The sequence below is a fragment of the Schistocerca piceifrons genome, chromosome 7, assembly GCF_021461385.2.
Source record: "Schistocerca piceifrons isolate TAMUIC-IGC-003096 chromosome 7, iqSchPice1.1, whole genome shotgun sequence".
Taxonomy (NCBI): Eukaryota; Metazoa; Arthropoda; class Insecta; order Orthoptera; family Acrididae; genus Schistocerca; species Schistocerca piceifrons.
The window spans coordinates 447471012-447493084 of NC_060144.1; the positions used below are offsets into that span (position 1 = coordinate 447471012).

General features: G+C 41.2%; 1 pseudogene; it reads right to left on the bottom strand.

Moving 5' to 3' along the window:
- Positions 1-22073, bottom strand: part of LOC124709002 — a 110310-nt pseudogene that overhangs the window by 26100 nt on the left and 62137 nt on the right.

Below are 22073 nucleotides of genomic sequence, written 5' to 3' on the forward strand. Positions count from 1 at the left end.
AAGCACAGATGAAACTGCACTGGCCTCTGTGTGCTGCTGACTCTACGAAATAAACAGAATGCACTGGCTGTCCAAAACAAACAACTGAATAACGACTCCGCGAATTTATACTTTACAGCTATCAATAAGCAATATAACTCCTCTCAAATACGAAAATACGCAAGGATTTTATGTAATTAAATATGCAAGCGCACAAACACTCGGAAAGGAATTAAGAATCAAACTGCAAAACAAATATCAAAGCTAAACATGAAACTCGCTACTGTACTGCTGCTGCACTGATACTTCACCAGCGGCTGCTCAAGGCTCACTTGAGGCTAGTTTGAGATCTGCTTAACCACGGTATTTCTTAATCATCTTGTGATGCTGCAGGACATACTCGTTTTCGTTCGGAAATTCGTAATAAAAAATAAATAAAAATTACATTTTGCTGTTTGCAGATGCCTTGTTGTAGATCGTGCAGCAGACTCACAGCTACCAACATAACCATTGCGTACATTCATGTAAGTTACGTAAACTAATGCATACCTCCACCTCTTTTCGAAATACGCTATAAAACCAGAACTTTAGGCATATTGTAATAAACAACATAAAGTGTATCAGCCCTGTAATACATATCTCAACTGTGAACTGTAAACAAACCATGTATGATATTTGACAACAATCACTTCATTCACAAATGTAAATATTCGTTACCAAACGTTTCCTTAAACGTTCATATGTACGAGGGTTGGAACTTTTAATAGTGGCAACAACTCGTACAAAATAGATACGTGTTTCAAAGTTTTACTGACCTTCAAAGTAGTCACCAGCATTATGTATAACCCGTTATCAGTGATGTGGAAGTCGTAGGATACTCTTAGCAGTGCCAGTTGTGTTGACAGTTCGAGCGGCGCGGTCTATTGGCTGACGATTTGTAGCAGTTCTGAAGCGAATGCCGTGACGTGTTTCCTTCAGTTTAGAAATCGATTTGAGCTCACGAGGGCTTAAGTCAAGGGACTGCAGTAGGTGGTACAGCACTTAGGAGCCCCATCAGTCAAACATATCAGTAACAGCTTGCACTGTACGTGCTTGAGCATTGACCTGCAAAATGATGGTCAGGTCCTGCAGAGAGTGTCTAGCCTTCTGTCTCTAAGCTGGTCGTAGGTTGTGTTCCAAAAATGAACAGCATAGAGACAGAAGTGATGACACTTTCTGCAGGACCTGACCGTCATGTTTCAGGACAATGCTCAAGCACGTACAGTCCAAGCTGTTACTGATTTGTTTGACTGATGGGGTTGGTGCTATACCACCTACTGCACTCCCCTGACTTAAGCCCTCGTGAGTTGAACTCGATTTCTAAACTGAAGGAAACACTTCACGGCATTCGCTTCAGAACCGCTACAAATTCGTCGGGCAATAGAGCGCGCCGCTCGAATTGTCAACACAACTGGCACTGCTAAGAGTATCCTACGACTTCCACATCGCTTTCAACGGGTTATACACAATGCTGCTGACGACTTAGAAGCTCAGTAAAACTTTGAAACACGTATCTCTCTTTTACGAGCTGTAAATAAATAGTTGCCACTATTAAAGTTCCAACCCTCGTAATAACAATTTTACAGAAAGGAAATAAAGTAACCCACTGAAGATGGCACAAAGAGTGCTGAAACAAGTCTGAGTAAAATAAAACTCCAAAGGTGCCTTGCATAAGGCGGAATTCCTCATCCTAACACAGTATTTCTGCTGTGTTCCACTTGGCAATCGCTAACAGCTGGAGCTGCTGCATCGGATTATATAGGGTGTACCACGTATAGCCAGTACGCCTCAAGACCGAGATTCAAGTAACAGTGAACTGACAAAAAAGAATAGATAACGGTATTGTTAAAAAAAACATGTAGATACTTATTTGTAAGATATGATGGGAGTGGTGGCTACGGGCATCCAGGAATCGTTGACTTCGTGTAATGGCATTACAAGCAACACGCTGTAATTCTGCAGGCGTGATGTTAATTTTTCTAGTAATGTTCCGTTTAAGATCGCCTTTTATGCGAGGGTTGTCAGCATACACTTTGCTTTTTACTGTGTCTCATAAATAAAAATAACATGATGGTAAGTCCAGGGACCTCTGTCTTCAGGGAATGCGTTGATTATGTGGGCCACACTTTGGTTGGATATGGGAACGGTTGCTCCGTACTGTTGTAATACTGCACATAGCTTCTCTGCATCTGTTAATTGGGCTTAGAAAGAGTCAAAGTATAAAAAAGTATTTTTATCAGTCAAAGGCGCCGATGACGATGTTTAAAAAAAGTTTCCAATTCTTCGTCAAGCAGCTTTGTGACAAGTCACGTCATTCCGCCTCTGTGGTACGGGCAGCAAGTATTCCATGGTTGTCCACTACACAGCATCGCGATATGCTATTGAAGATGACGGTAATAGTCGTGGGTGATTGAGCGATGAAAGAGGTCTATGGCGCTGAAGATCTTGTGCGTGCAGCCCTCTTTAACTGCTCAGTTGCCCCTCTGCTCTATCTTCTGAGACACCAGCGCATATTTTTTCTCTGCCGAAGGAAGTCGGCTGTGCCCTTTCGAAGGGAGCATCATGGCATTTACCTTAAGAGATCTAGAGAAATGACGGAGAAAATGAGAATTACCTGATGCGGATTTGGACCGTCGTCCTACCGAATGCGCGTCCCGTGTGCTAACCCCTGCATTACCTCGCTCGGTCGAACAAATAACTAACCACGTCGAGTGCAAGTGCTGCTATGTCATGAAGAATCTGGCGCGAGAGAGAAGATCGATGTGGGCCGAATCTAACAATTCGGAAGACTGATAACTCGAAAACACAATAAATAAAGAAGAAGTCTCCCGCCTTGAGACTAAGGCCACCCAATCCTTTGTTTCAGCTGGTACGTTGAAGGCTCCGCTGGTGAAGTGTGTATTGTTCGTTACCACAGTCTAACGTCTGTGTCAGTAATATCCCTCGAAAATCAGCTGCGTGGCGCTCAGAGTACAATTTCTGTTTTAGTGACGAAGTTTTTAGTGACGAAGTATCAAAAAGTGTTGTTAGTCCTATCGGAACGGACGTCTTTTAACACTTCGTGTTTGTTGTTGTTTGATGTTATTTCCTTCAGTGCCAAAGCTGTTGTTGCTTCATAGAACGTAACTTGGTCTCTGTCATATTGATAACTTGTGTTGCAGGGTTCGCAAATTCTCTTATCCTTAAGCTGATATGCGTTGTCCAATCACATTAATGTGACCACTTGTCAAATAGCTGAATAAACACTTTTCGCAGTGGGGTCCGTTGCAAGACGTGCAGGAAGAGAGGCAACGACGTTCCGAAATATGAGGCCACGCAGAGTCCAGTACCGTGGACCGCTGCGCCATGTTTCTCTGTTGAGGATCCATGGCGCGAATAGCACGATCGTAGTGCCCCACAGATTCTCGATAGAACTTAAATCCGGGGAATTTGTCGGCCAGGGGGCTGCGGTAAACTCACCCTTGTGCTCTTGGAACCACACACGTACACTGCAAGCCGTGTGACACGTTTCATTGTTCTGCTGCTAGATAGCATCGTTCCGAAGGAAAACAAACTGCATGTAGGCGTGTTCATGGTCCCCAAGGATAGATGCGCACTTGGGTTGATCCTTCAGAATGACGAGATCACCCAAGGAATGTCACGAAAACATTCTCCAGACCATAGCGCTCCCTCCTCCTGCACGGACCCTTCCGACGAGTGTTGCAGCGTGTATGTTTTCGGGCGTTTCACGTCCAGGAGTCCAATTGCGGCACTGGCGTGCACATTCCAGCCTTCGTCGCCGGTGAACAGCAGTCAGCATGGATTCATGAACCAGGCGTCTACTGCAGAGCCCCACACACAGCAACGTTCGCTGAACGATCATATAGTAGGAACTGTCGGTAGGCCCTTGGTTCATCTGGGCGAACAGTTGCTCAAAAATTGCATGTCTATTCACACGTGCACATCTCTGCAGTCGTCGTTCACCTTCGTCTATCGCCCGCAGTGCACCACAGTTACCTCGGCGCCATTTTTGAATAGCTCCCTTTTGCCACGCACGGTATACTGTAACCAAAAATGCCCGCGAACAGTTTACAAACTTTACGGTTTCGGAAATGCTTCCAACCTTCGCCTGAAAGCCAACGTGTTCATCGCTTCGTTTCCGCATTACAACGACTGCATTATTTACCGGGTCCCCTCAACATACTTTATATACCCTCCACAGATAATGCTGGCAGTTGCCGTCTGTGAGTGATTATTACACCTTGACGTCAAATTTGGTGTGGTGTGCGTACTGTAAGACCTTCGGTACACACACCATCAGATTATTTGACTTGTCGCTCTAACGAAGTAGGCGAGTGTCAGCAATATGTCTCGTGGTCTTATCGTGGCGTGTTTATCTTCTGCCGTTAGGTCAGACGATAGAAATGCCACTTGCACGCATACAGTAGCAGATTGACGGTGGCCAACTTTAAACAGTACTTGAATAATTTTCACACACATTTATTAAAATAATAAAAAGCGTAGACATCACGTAACTTGATTCTGCATGCTGTTTACAGTTGAAAATCTGAAGTTCCTTTGGTCTTCGTACGTTAATCTTATTCTCACATATCTCTGATACTTAACAGAAGTGTCTATTCATTTCTCTTCATGGCTATGTACAGGAATATGATAATCTTCTTAGGTGCAGACTGAAACTTGACTATAGACTGGTACAGACTAATGCAGACTGGTACAGACTGGTGCAGACAAATGCAGACTGACTAATCGGAGGCCTGTACACTCGTTATAATACCTCGCGCGTTCAGGTATCACTGCGCGATTGTGATCCGCGATGAGAAACTACATTAGCAGCAATCTCATTGGCTGCGTTAAATATTAATACGCAGATCGGCGGAAGCAGAATTTGGTCCGTCTCTATGGCAGCACCATCTCGTAGTGCGGAGACGGACGAGTGCTGCGCCTGCGCTGTTGTCCTTAGCGGGGCGCGCTCTAATGGGAAAGTTGTATACGCGCTGACTACGCGGAACTATGTACACAACACTTGGTCACATTACTGTGACTGAAACTTGTATTACAAGTATGTCTTATCTCTGAGCTTCAGCCAGCCTCTTTCGAACGGTTCTTGGAATGTAAATAACTCAATTCGCTGATGTCAGGGAGACACTAAAAATTAAGTTCCTCACAGAATGTATGCAAACAGTCCTGGTATCCGCCGGCCGGGGCGGCGGGGCGGTTCTAGGCGCTACAGTCTGGAACTGCGCGACCGCTACGGTCGCAGGTTCGAATCCTGCTTCGGGCATGGATGTGTGTGATGTCCTTAGGTTAGTTAGGTTTAAGTAGTTCTAAGTTCTATAGGAGTGATGACCTCAGAAATTAAGTCCCACAGTGCTCAGAGTCATTTAGTCCTGGTATCCACCAAGTTGTTGCAAGCGGCTGTAAGGACTTCAATTCTACTAGTATTTCGGTAGTATACCTTTCGGTCAGTTTCCGACAGACACGTCTGATCCTTAGTTAGTAGCGACCACCGCAGTATCAATCAAGCAAATCAGTTATTTCTTATGATCACGGAGAAAGATGTCTGGCCGTCGAGTTCTGACAGAAATCTGGCACAAATAGTTTCATCCAGGAATTATACGCGCAAAAAGTTCTCAGGCTAACGTATCGACTACAGAAGTAATCTCCACAAAAGCTTTCAGGGTGCTGTTAAAAATTAATGGTAAACAGAAATCCGCGCCCGACTCACGACTACTAAATTACATATTTATCGGTATCATACATCAGCTAAAAACCTCGCTTTATTAACCCATGGTACGATGGTATAAGGGACACAGCGTGAAACTGCAAATGTGTAATATAGAGCGTAATATAGAGCTGTGAGGGCACTCACTCGTAAAATTTTTTACGACCTGAGTACGGACTCTTGGCAGGAAATCTTTATAGCATGCAGAGCCACCAGCCGTGATACTCGGGTGACGTCATCTGCGTAGCTAGTGGAGTGAATATAATCTCACACATAAGACATGCTGCTTGGATGTCTCTTGTGATCGCGAAGTCAACGGGGTGGGTTGGACACAGTTCAACTATAAACGTTTGACACCTCTTTGGCAATGGAAGAATACCATGAAGATGGCCATTATGAACACATAAATGCAATCAGCACTTACACGGCATCTCATTCGGTACCATAGATACTGAAAGGAGTCTACTGGGGAACACTTGTATGTGGCACCCAAATATGATAACAATATTAAAGTAAACTAAAATGAATCTATGATATTATAAACGATGTGTGTCTCTGATAGGCTTTTTAAAGCGGACAGCTGACTGTTCACGACCTCAGGGCCTAAGATACTGTTACTGATCTGAGATTGTAGTGTTGCAGTAAGAGAGGGCTTGGCGCCCAGTTGTAGGCAGCTGTCCGTGAACGAAAGACCATGGAGTAGGCAGTTTTTGTGGTGTGTTCTGTGAAGTCACCAAGTGTTAGATTAATATAGGAACTACGATAACATGGAAGTAGAAGTCTTCATGCAAGCAAGGTAAAGATGTTACATAATTATTATTTCTGTTTTGGCGACGCATCAGTATAGATGAGTTGGCTGATAATTCGTAATTGTTGACTACTTCCGGAACGTACGTGTACTGATTTGGTAAAACGGATAGTTAGATATTTCACTTTCGTAATGTTTCTGAGATTTGTTAACAGAGCTACATGTAATGTGATGATTTTCATTTGTGCTGGTTAGAGAGGTTAGATAATTAGTAAAATGTAACTTCAGCTTTAAAACGTTTTTGAAATGACAAACTTAACTTGCAACATAATTTTGCCAAAAAAAAAGGTTAGTGTTAGTATTTCACCATAGTCAGTACCGCCTCCTTGTCCAGATCACATGTTTTTCAAAGAAGTTGAATTTTCTTAAATGTTTTCGTTTATCAGCCAAAAGAATTTAATGTGCATTTGAAAGTATTACTGCCAGCATTGCACACTGCTGAGGCTATAGTTGGCATATTTTATTTTTTATGAGAGATCAGAATATATTGCGTTCCACCGTTGCTTCAGCTTTAAAACGTTTTTGAAATGACAAACTTAACTTGCAACATAATTTTGCCAAAAAAAAAAAAAGGTCAGTGTTAGTATTTCACCATAATCAGTACCGCCTCCTTGTCCAGATCACATGTTTTTCAAAGAAGTTGAATTTTCTTAAATGTTTTCGTTTATCAGCCAAAAGAATTTAATGTGCATTTGAAAGTATTACTGCCAGCATTGCACACTGCTGAGGCTATAGTTGGCATATTTTATTTTTTATGAGAGATCAGAATATATTGCGTTCCACCGTTGCTGCTTTAGACGTAAGACAATTTAAATTATTTGTTATGAGCACAGGGACCAAAGTCACCATTTTTTAACAAGGCCAGAGGATTCAGTGCCTAAGGGGCTGAATGAATTTTTCAGTGGCTGTATTTCCTAATTGGTATTGGGAGTTGCATTGCCCAAACACTATGTATAAAGTTTTTGCTAACAATAACACAGAGTAAGAATACCACCTGCAGTTAGAACATGCTAAGCGTTAATGCGAGATTAGTATCCATTCTACATATCATACGTTCATTCAACATAGTCTAAAGAAGTAATTATTTTTAAACAATGTTACAATACAAATGTCATTCTGTAACACAATCTCTGAATTGCACATACAGGGTGCTTCGCAATACCAAGTACAGGCTTATATGGATTGTGCAGGGAATTTAATAGATAAAGTTTTGATAAGCAACCCATGTCTAGAAAGGCACCGTTCGTACGCAAATAAGTTTGAAGATCGGATCGCTTCACGTTACGCAGAGACAGAGATGTCTGACTTCTGTGCTCTACAGGAGCCGATGATGTGGGCAATGTTTGGAGTACTGGTCGTCGGGTTCTCTTCTACGGGACGAGGGGCGTCCTCTTGCAAGTCGAGAGTGGGGGCGTCCAAGGAGCGCCAAAATTAACCCCCGTATTTGCGAACGTATCAGTTTCTAGCAATCGCTCTTATAACTGGACAATATACACTGATAAGCCAAAACATTATGACCACTGCCCGGCGCGACGTTGGATGCCGGCTGGTAACAAATGTGTGTAAGCGGAGAGCAGACACGGACGGCAGATCACTCTAGCGAAGATATAGGCTGCAAATTAGAAAATCCATTGAGATAAGAGATTTTTACAAAAGGCAGATTACTATTGCGCAAAGCCTGGGAAAGAGTATCATGAAAACGGCCAAGGTGATCGAATGTTCATGTGCTACTGTCGTGAGCTTTTACGAAAAGAGGTAAAAGCACGGTGAAATACCACTAAGCGCTAATTTGCTGGACGTTCACGACTCTTCACAGAACGTGGGGTTCGGAGACATGTCTAGCCTGTAAAGTAGAATAGATGGTGATCCGTGCCATCTCTGCCGAAAGAGCACAATGTCGGTGCAAGTACAAGTGTTTCGGAGAACACCGTTCATCGTACATTGTTGAACATGGAGCTCCGCAGCAGACCAGATGTTGACCCAGCGATATCGTCAATTACGACTGCAGGGGCCACGGGACCATCGGAATTCGACAGTCGATCAGTGAAAATCTGTCGGCTTATAACACTGCAGCTGCACCTTTCAGCTATATCAGCTTACAATTTGTTTACCAAATGAAATATCTTGATGCAGGAAGTGTTACCCTCTGAGAGGATTTTATAAGATTTGACCATGAATTGCCTAAAGATGTTGCTTATCGAACTCGAAAATGAATTTAGCATAAAAGTACAGAAAGTCACGTATCGAAATTTTGAAGAATGTTTTAAACAATTAAGTTAATTAAGTGAATTAATACGGTCGCCAGTCTAATTAGGCATAGAAATGAAACACCTTTCATTTAATTAATCAGTAAACTGTTGTCCTACTGAAACTTAAACTATCTTCCTTTGCCACACAAATGCAATGACTCCTTACACAAGCAGACATACGGTAGAACGGATTTGCACAGTTTTACTATCAATGTAAGCTTTCACACATAAAAGGCGCTTTAGTAATCACCACTCACAAATACCTTGCCTTGTATAAGTTGTTTCATCATTACAGGCAGTGACAGTCATTGTTAAACAAATATGGGCCTGGACCTGACTTGATTTCAGCTGATTCATTTCAGTTAATATTTATAGATCAACATTCACTTGCAATTAGATGCAGAGATTCACTTATCATTAAAGAAGAAACTACCTCCATAAATAAATAACTCACAGCAACTTTAATTTCTTTAACAGCAAGAAACAAGGTGAGACCCACAAACTGTTATGACACTTTCCATTATACAAATTACACAAAATTCCAAATTTACTTCACATTTAGTCCCTATGTTCATTGATTAAGCAAGTTTGTGCATTGTTAGCATGAATGCGACACTCACAGTAAATTTTACTGTCATTAAAAAAATTATAATTGGGAGATGATGAACTGAATTTACACTGAAAACAAATTACACAAGGCTCAACAGTTATTTCAACTTCAGTTACTATATTTCTTTAGCAAATAGTAATTAGCATTTTTAGCAAACCAAATGTGGAGTACCATAATCTCAAAAAAATAGCCTGAACATAATTTTCTGTGGTAAAAAGCAGAATACAAACTTTAGACACTTTTCCACTGACCTCGTATGCTTTACAGGACATGAATGCGGCATATTTCTTCAACAGGTAGCATAAGATTTTTGCTTTCAAAACTGGTTTTAAGAGCTTTTTAATTTGTTTCAAATATTTCTTTTGTCTGTTGGTTTTCAGCACAGTTAATAAACTTTTCAAACTGATTTTAGGTAAACAAACTTTGAAATGCAAAACTTTAAGGGAAGTTAAGCAGTTACTAGAAATCATTCACAAAGCAAACTTACTTCCTCCCTTTTATCCAGAAAATTCAAGTCAATTCTAAGAAAGACTTTTTACTCAATTAAACAAACAAATGAAGGCTAATCATTTAAGCAGCACTGTTCATTAATTGTGACACTCGGAATTCTTTAGTTATGAGGAGAGGCGCGTAGAAGGTTCCATGATGAGGAACAAATCAGGGTTGTTACACATATTTAAAAGTATATTCGTATACCTTATTATTGAAATCCTTTGGCATAGTTGCTGATTCTCACTTAACAAAGAGTTAACTTCTCCCCTCTGGTGAAAACTATTGCACAATATTTTGGCGAGCAGGTAACGGCAGGTGGACGTTCCGGTAGAAGTGTATTGCTCTGTTGTGGTCTTCTTGGCGACGTACTTCTACATATATAATGTTTTCCAGTATGAGAGCAACATTTTAATATCGGTCACCCATCCGAGGCTTTCCATCCAATTACAGATAATGCAAGTTCGCTCGGCACTTGCCTCGTACTGGCTCGGTTGCTACCCTCCGAATGTTTTCCTAGCCCACATTTTTCCTCGTCCCAGCCAATACTCACTTCCGTTTAAGAGGGGAATGACTACTGGTTTTACGTTTCAAATGGTTCAAATGGCTCTGAGCACTATGGGAATTAACATCTGAGGTCATCAGTCGCCTAGAACGTAGAACTACTTAAACCTAACTAACCTAAGGACATCACACACATCCATGCCCGAGGCAGGATTCGAACCTGACTGAAGCGCCTAGAACCGCTCGACCCCAGCGGCCGGAGGTTTTAAGTTTATATAATGCAAAAGGCCCTAAGTGAGAATCATCGTACGTAAGTTTTAAACAATCGTTATTTACAAAACATTAAATATACACATATTTTTAAGTTAGCAAAATGTTGTTTAACAAAATTCTTGTTACATATAATAAGTTTCGTTTCCCTCCAAGTGAGGCAAAGTATTTAACCAAGGAAGAGAAAACATTACATACAATTGAACAAGACATCAAAGTTTTTTTCACAAAGAAAAGAGTATACACTTTTATACACTACCGAACTAACCATACATTACTTACAGAGGCTCAACGATGGAATGTTGAACAAAATAGAAAGTAAAATGAATCAGCAGAAGGTATTTAATATCTGAGTTACGGTGTTACAGGCTCTTCGGATGAACCACATTTTTGTTCCACAAACACGGCCATCGAGGTGAACGGCGGCTCGAAACGTGCACCGCGCCACGGACGCAGGCTAGTGGTAGCAGTATTATTCCTTGGGAGACATTCTCTTCCGATTGCTTGGGACCTGTTGTACTAATTGAAGGCACGCTGACTGCTGCGAACCATCTGCATCCCTTCATGCTTGATGTCTTCCCAGCCAGAGATGTCATTTTTCAGCAGCACAATTGTCCGTATCTCGCAGACAGAACAGTGCTACAGTGTTTTGAGGAGCATTGCAGTGAACTCGCGTTAATGTCTCGGCGACCAAATTCGCCTCCTGTAAATCCTATGGAACACATATGGCTCGCTATCGGATGCCATAACCCCGAGCGGTCGAAGCCGTCTTGTCATGGTCCGCGCGGCTCACCCCGTCGGAGGTTCGAGTCCTCCCTCGGACACGGGTGTGTGAGTGTCGTCTTTAGCCTAAGTTAGTTTAAGTTAGATTATGCTAGATTAAGTAGTGTGTAAGCTTAGGGACCGATGACCTCAGCAGTTTGGTCCCATAACTCCTTACCACAAATTTCTAAATTTCCGTTATTTGCTCGAATTACATGACTTGCCCGTCGATATCTAACGCCACATAGCTTCGCAAACCTTCTGAGGGGTCCACTTGTACGTGGAGCCCGATTTTGTAAGTATGGGCGCGCGGAGCGCAGTGGTATTTTCTGTTGCACTCTGTTAAAGGTAGTACATAAGATTTAAAGCTATTGGCTAGGTGTGAGAATTTAGCTGTTGGCTTATGGACGCACCATAATACAATTTTGATGGGTAGTGAAATTTTGTTTATTTCGTTTTAAGTATGCACCAACACAATGTGAATCTTGCTAATTTTACAGTACTAACTCTTGAATGTAGGAAACAAGTATTTGCCATCAGATTTAATGAATAGGTTGATTAGGTACACCTGATTTCTAATATTTTGTGTGTTTTTTAATCCTGATATGAGAAGTTAACTTTTGGAACATATGTTGCGAAACGATGCCAGACTTTTTCTCATGTAACAATCCAAGTACTTTTAATTACGATGGTAAGTGAGAATTGTACAACAGTTTAGAAGTCCATTGATTTTGAAGTTAATGTAAAATGTTTCATATTCGATTTTGTGAAGGATAAACTTTATTTTGAATACAATTTACAAACTGAAGCATTCGGTCTTAGCGTATCCCGTTATCAGTACTTCATCGTCTTCCATGTCGCGTTTGTTTAAATCCAACGAACATTTTTTAAAAGAAATGATTTTTCATTCAGAGTCAGAAAAATATTAATGTACCGGAATCAGAAAAGTATTAATGTTTGTAACAGCTTCAGTACGGGCAGCATTGCACAGCGCTGAGCCAATATCCAAAATGATCACTGAACATTTGCAAAGTTATTCATTTATCAACTAATCTACTTACATTATTTGTATGATTCGATCTTAGGCCGGCACTGCACTTCGCTGAGTGAAGGTTTAATATTTTCTATGCCCACTGTGGAAAGAACAGAATACCAAGATTACAACCGTTGCGGCTCAAGAGCTAAGGAAACTTTATTTCATTGTTTATTTGCATAGGGAATTTTATCAGTTTATTGCATAGGGCCATAGAAGTCGGTACTCACGAGACTGAGTAAATTTCAGAGGAATTTATTTCATTATAGGCATTGCATACTGGTTTCCCGGATTAAGTTGTTTAATTGTTCATTGGATTACAGAAAAACTGATTAAGCACAGCATTTGCTCAACAACACATTACACGGTAAATATCCGTAAGACAAACATTACGCATTGTATATCCATTAACAAACACAAGTAATATAATTTTTTTAATTCTAGTCTTTGATCATAATATCAATTCTTTAGACGATGACCGGTTTCAGCCCACAGTCTAAAGAAATTATATTGTGATCAAAGGCTGGAATAAAAAACATTTGACAGTATTGGATCTCTGTTTATATACGCGACCATGTCGCAGTTGATGAAACAAGTAATATAATTCAAAGAACGTTACATCCTACCAACAGACTATCCGATCCTTGATCCTATAACAATATGTTTACTTTTGTGCGTTAACATACAGCTATAATCGGCGGTGGAAATATATTTCCGGGGAAAAGCACATAATGATATAAATTGTATTTTACACAAGAAGTTAACTTTTGGAACATATGTTGCGAAACGATGCCAGACTTTTTCTCATGTAACAATCCAAGTACTTTTAATTACGATGGTAAGTGAGAATTGTACAACAGTTTAGAAGTCCGTTGATTTTGAAGTTATTGTAGTGGTTTTGGATACCTTTACTGGTCACGGCTTAATGGCTATTAAAAATATAATTGTTTTTGGATAGCTCAACGTGAATTTCCTAAGCGACCGAAGTTTATCATGCATTTACCAGTAGAATAAGGTGCGGAGAAACTATTTCGCCGTATGCAACTTCCGTCCGATTTCGAATAAACAGTTTGTGACTGTGAACCATCAAAATTTGCAGAAACATAAAAGAAAATTAAATACGATATGGTAATGAAGTAGTGAGACATAGTTTCTATACTAAATAATTAGTCCATACACAAGTTCGCGGGCCGGAGTGGCCGAGCGGTTCTAGGCTCTACAGTCTGGAACCGCGCGACCGCTACGGTCGCAGGTTCGAATCCTGCGTCGGGCAAAGGATGTGTGTGATGTCCTTAGGTTAGTTAGGTTTAAGTAGTTCTAAGTTCTAGGGGACTGGTGACCTCAGAAGTTAAGTCCCATAGTGCTCAGAGCCATTTGAACCATACACAAGTTCCATTTAACTTCGAATTTATGGCAGTCGATATATAACAAACTTACGTCTTCTAACAATTCCAGATATACGTCGCGCACTATAGCTTCTCACATGAATCTACTGCTATGCAGTATGGCACTTCCACATTAAACTAAAATAATATTTTTTAAACAATAATAATGCGGTGGCAAGACATGCGCGTCCGACACAAATTACAAGAGACAGATGAATGAGTAACTGTTCATCGAGAATATCTCGTACATCAAAAGAATGTGTAAAAATGTTATTCTTTTGTCCACCTTTCGCGCAGCGGCTTTCAAAGTCAGTTGTTCACTGTATCTCTGACGGGGCTTCCACAATAAACATGGCACGCCACAGGACGTTATTTGCTAACTGTAGCTGTTGCCGAGCGACTGCTCGGTTATTGAATGATTTAAAATGGTAGGGCAATCACATAATGTTACAATACGCAGAACCAGTAATGCATTTCGTTCCAAAGACGGACAAACAAGCTAAGTTTTGACTCTGAATGTATATATGGGGTGTCCGTCCTGAGAGTCGTCAGACACATTTTCTCTGGCGTTTCAGCAAATATTTGTAGTTTAGTTTTTGCATTGTGTAGCTGCAATCAGCCTGAACAAATCGCCCTCATCACGCGTTTCGTGCGAATTTGTAAAGCGGCATTTTGTTTACCCATTCGATAGAGCGGATCCAGATTAGTATAGTGCGATATTTGTTTCATATAAGGAACCCGATGCAAACTTGAAATATAACTTATTTCACGATACATTTTTAAGGGTATTTGAAAATTGTTTTCCCAAGAAAATAGTTAAACATAATTCCAAGAAAACATACAAAAAACCTTGGCTAACTAAAGGAATAAGAATATATTGCATTCGTAAAAGAGAACTGTATCTAACAGCAAGAGGGAGTACTGACCTCGAAATTGTTCAATATTATAAAAACTATTGTGCGGTACTAAGAAAAGTTATTAAAAAGTCCAGAAGCATGTGTATCATGTCTGAGATCAACAACTTTGATAATAAAATTAAAGCAATTTGGAATATAATTGAAAGGGAAACAGGGCAACCAAGAGTACAGGAAGACTTAAGTGCCATAAAACTGAATGACAAGTGTACTAACAAACAATCAGAAATTGAAAATATTTTCAATAATCATTTTTTAAATGTTGTGGAGAAAATAGGATTTAGATCTTCACTAGAAGAGGCAAGGCTACTAATAGAAGAGGCCATACCTGTGCAGTTTGAAACAACTGTAATTCCACCAACCTCTCCCTCTGAAATCAGTAAAATAATAAACTCACTGAAAAGTAAAAGCTCTTACGGAAATGGTGGCATTTCCAGCAAGGTACTTAAAGCTTGTTCCCCACAGATAAGTAGGATTCTCAGCCATGTATGTAATAGCTCTTTGGAGCAGGGTGTTTTCCATCATAGACTGAAATATGCCATTGTAAAACCATTGCATAAAAAGGGGGATACGTCGGATGTCAGCAACTGCCGCCCAATCTCTCTTCTGACACCTCTATCAAAAATTTTTGAGAAAGTAATATATTCAAGAGTAGCCTCCCATATTTGTAAAAATAAAGTACTAACAAAATGTCAGTTTGGTTTTCAGAAAGGCTTTTCAACAGAAGATGCTATATACGCTTTCACTGATCAAATATTAAATGCTCTGAATACCCGGACATCACCCACTGGTATTTTTTGTGATCTCTCAAAGGCCTTTGATGGTGTAAATCATGGAATTCTTTTAGATAAGCTAAATCATTATGGTTTGAATGGGGCAGTGCACAAATGGTTTAATTCATACTTAACTGGAAGAATACAGAAAGTTGAAATAAGTGGTTCATGTAATGTTAAAACAACAGCTGATTCCTCAAACTGGGGGGCTATCAAGTACGGGGTCTCACAGGGTTCGGTCTTAGGTCCTTTACTGTTCTTGATATACGTTAATGACTTACCATTCCACATTGATGAAGATGCAAAGTTACTTCTTTTTGCTGATGATACAAGTATAGTAATAACATCCAAAAACCAAGAACTAAGTGATGTAATTGCAAATGATGTTTTTCACAAAATTATTAAGTGGTTCTCAGCAAACGGACTCTCTTTAAATTTTGATAAAACACAGTATATAAAGTTCCGTACAGTAAATGGCACAACTCCAGTAATAAATATAGACTTTGAACAGAAGTCTGTAGCTAAAGTAGAATTTTCAAAATTTTTAGGTGTGTCCATTGATGAGAGGTTAAACTGGAAGCAACACATTGATGGTCTGCTGAAACGTCTGAGCTCAGCTACGTATGCTATTAGGGTTACTGCAAATTTTGGTGATAAGAATCTCAGTAAATTAGCTTACTTGCCTACTTTCATTCACTGCTTTCGTATGGTTATCATGTTCCGGGGTAATTCATCGTTGAGTAGAAAAGTATTCATTGCTCAAAAACGTGTAATCAGAATAATTGCTGGATCCCACCCACGGTCATGCTGCACACATCTATTTAAGAATCTAGGGATCCTCACAGTAACCTCACAGCATATATATTCACTTATGAAATTTGTTGTTAATAATCCAACCCAGTTCAAAAGTAATAGCAGTGTGCATAGCTATAACACAATGAGAAAGGATGATCTTCACTATGCAGGGTTAAATCTTACTTTGGCACAGAAAGGGGTAAATTATGCTGCCACAAAAGTTTTTGGTCACCTACCAAACAGCATCAAAAGCCTGACAGATAGCCAACTAACATTTAAAAATAAATTAAAAGAATTTCTAGATGACAACTCCTCCTACTCATTGGCTGAATTTTTAGATATAAATTAAGGAAAAAAAAACAAAAAAAAACAAAACAAACAAAACTTAAACATTAGTGTCATGCAATATTTTTGTGTAATGTAATATCTTGTACAGACATCTTTTATTAACCTGACACGTTCCACATCATTACGAAGTGTCGTATTCATGATCTATGGAACAAGTATTAATCTAATCTAATCTAATCATCGATATGTATTAACCGGGACAGCAATCCAACAGTGAATCAGCAACGCTGCATGCTTGGCGGTGGCAGTCAGCGAGGGCCAGGGCAGTGCTGTCGCTGATGGAGTACCCGTTATTCTTCGAGTTTCACCATCCCTGTTAGTAAGTCTCGATAAAACGAATACCTAACTAGACTAATTTGCGACCGCTGTAGCGAATGGACATTTAAAAATCTACCTTATAAATCCTACTGTTTGTAACGTGAAACAAACCGACGCTTTGTTCCTCTCCTGTGCCAATCACATCTCAGAGTAGATCATACGTTCGTCTTTCTTCGATCTGCTATCAATGTATAGTGTATGCTCATTAAGCTATTCAGTCCATTCAACAGGACCTGTAATTCCTCTTCCTCTTCACTTTCTAACAAATAATGTTATCGATATACTTCCACCATGAATTCATTCTTGAATCTTTCTTTCATTTCCGTCATTGCCTGTTCGATATACAAGCTGAAAAGTAGATGCGAAAGTCTGCATCCCTGCCCTAAAAGGTTTTTAATCCGAAAACATTGTCCGTGGTCTTAATTTCTTTGTTCCATCTTGATTCCTGCACATGTATTTTATCCGTGTTCTTCTGTAGCTTACTCCCGTTTTTTCTCAGAATTTCCAAGATATTGCACCATTTTACATCATCGAATGCTTTTTGTAGGTCTAGAAATGGAACGTCATTTAACAATTCGTCTCCTTTCTTCTGTTTATTATTCTTGTCAGCACGTTTGATATATGATTTTGTAGCAAGCTTTCTGCACACAGCTATATTTAAACCACCTTATTAAGCCCTACCGTTTTCATTGGTTGTAGCAACATTTTCATGTCCATATATACATAGTAAACGACATCGTGAGGAATACTGACGCTACGGTCGCAGGTTCGAATCCTGCCTCGGGCATGGATGTGTGTGATGTCCTTGGGTTAGTTAAGTTTAAGTAGTTCTAAGTTCTAGGGGACTTATGACCACAGATGTTAGTCCCATAGTGCACAGAGCCATTTTTTTGAGGAATACTGTAGCCCCAACTTTTTTAGTTAAGACCGTAACATCCGTATGGCGGACAGTCAACGTATGAAATGCTGGACGACGGAAATCATCTAATCCATTGCACACATATCCTGTCATCAAATGTGTTGTTCACAACATTTATTCAGAGCAAACAGCAACATTCATTCAAAAAATGGTTCAAATGGCTCTGAGCACTATGGGACTTAACTTCTGAGGTCATCAGTCCCCTATAACTTAGAGCTACCTAAACCTAACTAATCTAAGGACATCACACACATCCATGCCCGAGGCAGGATTCGAACCTGCGACCGTAGCGGTCGCGCGGTTCCAGACTGTAGCGGCTAGAACCGCTCGGCCACTCCGGCCGGCCAACATTCTTTCAGCTACACAGAAAAACAGTATGCACTTGGATAAATCAACCTTACGTATTATGCAGAAAGGCGTGCAGTATTTAGTAGGTTTCGTTACCAACAGACTTACAGCAGAACAGAGAAAAAATGAGCGATAAACGACAAGAATTTGAGAGAGGACAAGATACTCTCTCACCTATCTTTCGTATTCAGAAAATTATTAAAGATTTTGTTACAACCTGACGCACCTTGAGCGAGACTCTAGAAAGTTAACGGCCTGGGAAAACGTTGATGGAGCCTGGTAGGGCACTAAAAGCATGAGGTATTTTTATAGTTCTCAGCTCATAGAAACGGCATGTTGGAAGTTGGAAGCAATTGGCGGCGAGCCCATCCCTCAGTAAATCTTTCCAGACAGGCCTCAGCCATACAGGGCAGACAGAGCTGCCCCTCGTCACAACAGGTCTCCAGCAGAACAATGCTGAGATACCAGCAATGGCGCCAACTGAATCCTGGGCTGGGGGTGTTGGACAGAATGAATGCATCTACACAGTGGAGTCGAAAACTGAATACTGTGTGTAAAGCCACGCATAATAAAAATTTACAAGTTTTCATGTTCGCCAATACTGCAAATAGGCCTGTGACCCATTTTCATCGGCCGCCTCAGTTGTGTAAGAAACTCCAGCGTCTGAGAAACGTTTAGAGATGGAATTTTTATTACATCTCATAGGTATGACTAACGAGCTCCAAGGCAAAGGCAATTTAGATAAAGAATTTTAAGATTTTTTTCTATTCACTTGTTGCCGTGGGAAGCGATGAGACGTTGGAGAAAATCATCTTCCCCCTAGATGAAAACTTAAAAAAGCCAGTAGATGGCCATTTCATTTTTTCCCTGAGACACAGGTTTCTTAACTCTTGCCCTGGTTTGACAGTATGTTGTGCTGTCGTATGGAAGGGGAGATTTAGCGCTTCTAGAGCCCTGTGATTGGTTCAAGATGGCGTGAAGGCGGAGTTGTTCGTGCGCTTTGTGGGAAAACGGATTTTTTTTTTTTTTCTGGAGAGGTGCCAGGCACTCGGGTGCTGGACTTTTCTCTGGTAACAGACTTCTGGTCGATGCTCTGGCATGTGTCGTTGGTGCTTGGGATCTGTCCTAAGACTGACTTCACTAGCGAGTAGTTTAGACTGGGGAGCCTGTGGTGAAATTCTTACTTCAAACGTCTCGGACTACTTGTCTGCTGAGGGCACACTTACTCGTTTTTGGGATACCAGTCTTGACGTTAGGTATCCTTGTGCTCTATGTCATAAAGTGAGACAGATTTGGTCCTTGGTACAACCAGCGAACGGGTGTGTCACACACTAAAATCTACAGTGATTTCAGGGTAGGGAGTAAATAGCGATCCGTCTGCCTGATCGCTGGACCGTGAGATTTTTGCATTTCTTTCGTGGCTGCGATCGATTCACAGGTGCCGCCTCACGTCTCACCTTCGTCGCACGCTTCTCGCCTGCTGCAAGTTACATAGGCGCATGAAGCAAACAGGGTGACGCACTGCTGCTGCATGCTTGTCAGGGTGTACAGATCTCAATCGCCACTTGGTTTCAGCAGCATCTATATAGAGAAACTTCTGTAGATTCGAACAACTAAAGTCTGCTCAGCGTCAGATCAATTCAAGTTGCGTTATCCACATTTTAGGACCAGAGCCCTTGACTCACTTCTGCCACCCAGGTTCCTTGTCAATTGTGGTCTTAAACCACCTGTTAGTTGCTTACGGTATTCAGTCAATAACTTGTTTAGCATAATTCATGTCACTTTTTATTTCTTTGAAAAATAAATGTTGTTAGAACTTCAGTAAATTTTGCTTCATTCTCAATCATTTCATTGTGGTGTCCCATGCCAGGGTCTCGCATTGATGGCACCTTCTGTGACCGTCAGATCGTGTTGCCTGGTGTAGTCATTCATTTTGACTTCCCTTGCGCAGAATTTATAATTGATGGCATCTTCTGTGGCCGTCATATCGCGTTGCCTAGCGTAGTCATTCTATTTGACGTCTCTTGCGCAGAATTTTGAACTGAAGGCACCTTCTATGGCCGTCAGATTGTAGGTAATGTTGCCTAGTGAAGTTTCTGTTCCACATGAATAATGTGGTGCACTAGGTAGAGTAGATTGGCGTTGTTGGCCCCTAAACATAGTACTAATATTTAATTATTGTATGTGTGTATTTTTATGTTTTGGTTGTGACTTCTGAGCCAGTTGATTGTTCGTTTGTGAAGGCGAACGGCGTTGTGGTGATTTGTTAGGATAGACTGAGATTTTCCTTTGTGAGCATAAACAAGCATGCTGTCACTTGAATTCGTTGTCGGGAACTAGGAATCAGTAGCTCACCGGAGCGTAATTTACTGTAGAATCTGTGTGTCACAGGAATGTGTAGTTTATAAATTCGTTTGGGTCTGAATTAGAGAGCATGCTTACAAGAAGCAAGGCACGTTTGCAACAGAGTAACGGAAATAATTGTGTTTTGTTAATCAAGGCAGATTATGAGCGGTTCAAATCGTTCAGAAGGCTCTGAGCACTATGGTACTTAACATCTGTGGTCATCAGTCCCCTAGAACTTAGAACTACTTAAACCTAACTAACCTAAGGACATCACACACATCCATTCCCGGGGCAGAATTCGAACCTGCGACCGTAGCGGTCACGCGGTTCTAGACTGAAGTGCCTAGAACCGCACGGCCACACCGGCCGGCATTATGAGCGGTGACCAGGCAGATATTACACGAAATTCTCAGGTAAATACGTTTGCAAGACCCGGCAGAAATGTCGAACGTAGAACCTGTAGAGTATAATGACATGTCTCAGTCAGGTGACGGAAGTGAACGGGAAACCGCAGCAGAACGAAATGTAGGCGCTGCTGGTATGAGACGCACCATCAGTCAGACTGGCAGACCAGAATCACGAACGAGACGTCACAGAATGATGGAGTCTCGTTCATCTAGTCCTGGAGGTTTTAGCGGTGGATCTGAGTTTGAGGCTCGCATGCAATTCATGCAAGAGGCAGAAAGGAAGAGACAAGAGAGAGAGAAAAAGAGACGGGAGGAAGAGGAGGAAAGACACAAATTAGTCGTAAGAACGGTCACAGACGGAGTCAAGAAATAGGTTGCAAGAATCCGAGAGAGCTAGAGAATGTTAAGAAAACGACAGTAGAAACGCGTGAGGTCGCGGACCAGGCGAAGTGCGACGCTAAAACAGCACGATTGGTAGCTTACGTAGCACGAAAGGACGCATCATCGGCCAAAGAACAAGTTAAACTGGCAAGAACTGAGGTGTGTAAGACCAAAAAGGCACTTGCAACTCTCCCAAAGCAAGGCAAAAATTTAGTTTAACAAACGCAGGAAGAAATTAGTGAGGTGTCGAAGATAATTGAACAGATAGAAATGGCTCAAATGGCTCTGAGCACTATGGGACTTTACATCTGAGGTCATCAGTCCCCTAGAACGTAGAACTACTTAAACCTAACTAACCTAAGGACACCACACACACCCATGCCCGAGGCAGGATTCGAACCTGCGACCTTAGCGGTAGCGCGGTTTCAGACTGAAGCGTCTAGGACCGCTCGGCCACACCGGCCGGCACAAAATCAAACGGGCCAAAATCTATGAAGTTAAAGATCAGCAGGCTCGATTCGCCGAGCAACAAAACGAATTGGCTAAGGTTGTTCGGCAGGCACATGAGCGGGTCGTGCAATTGCAAACACAATCTCGTCCAGTAGAGCCCCATCCAGAGCATCACAGAATTGAAGAACATGTTTTGCGACTCTCCGAACCACTACATAAGGACA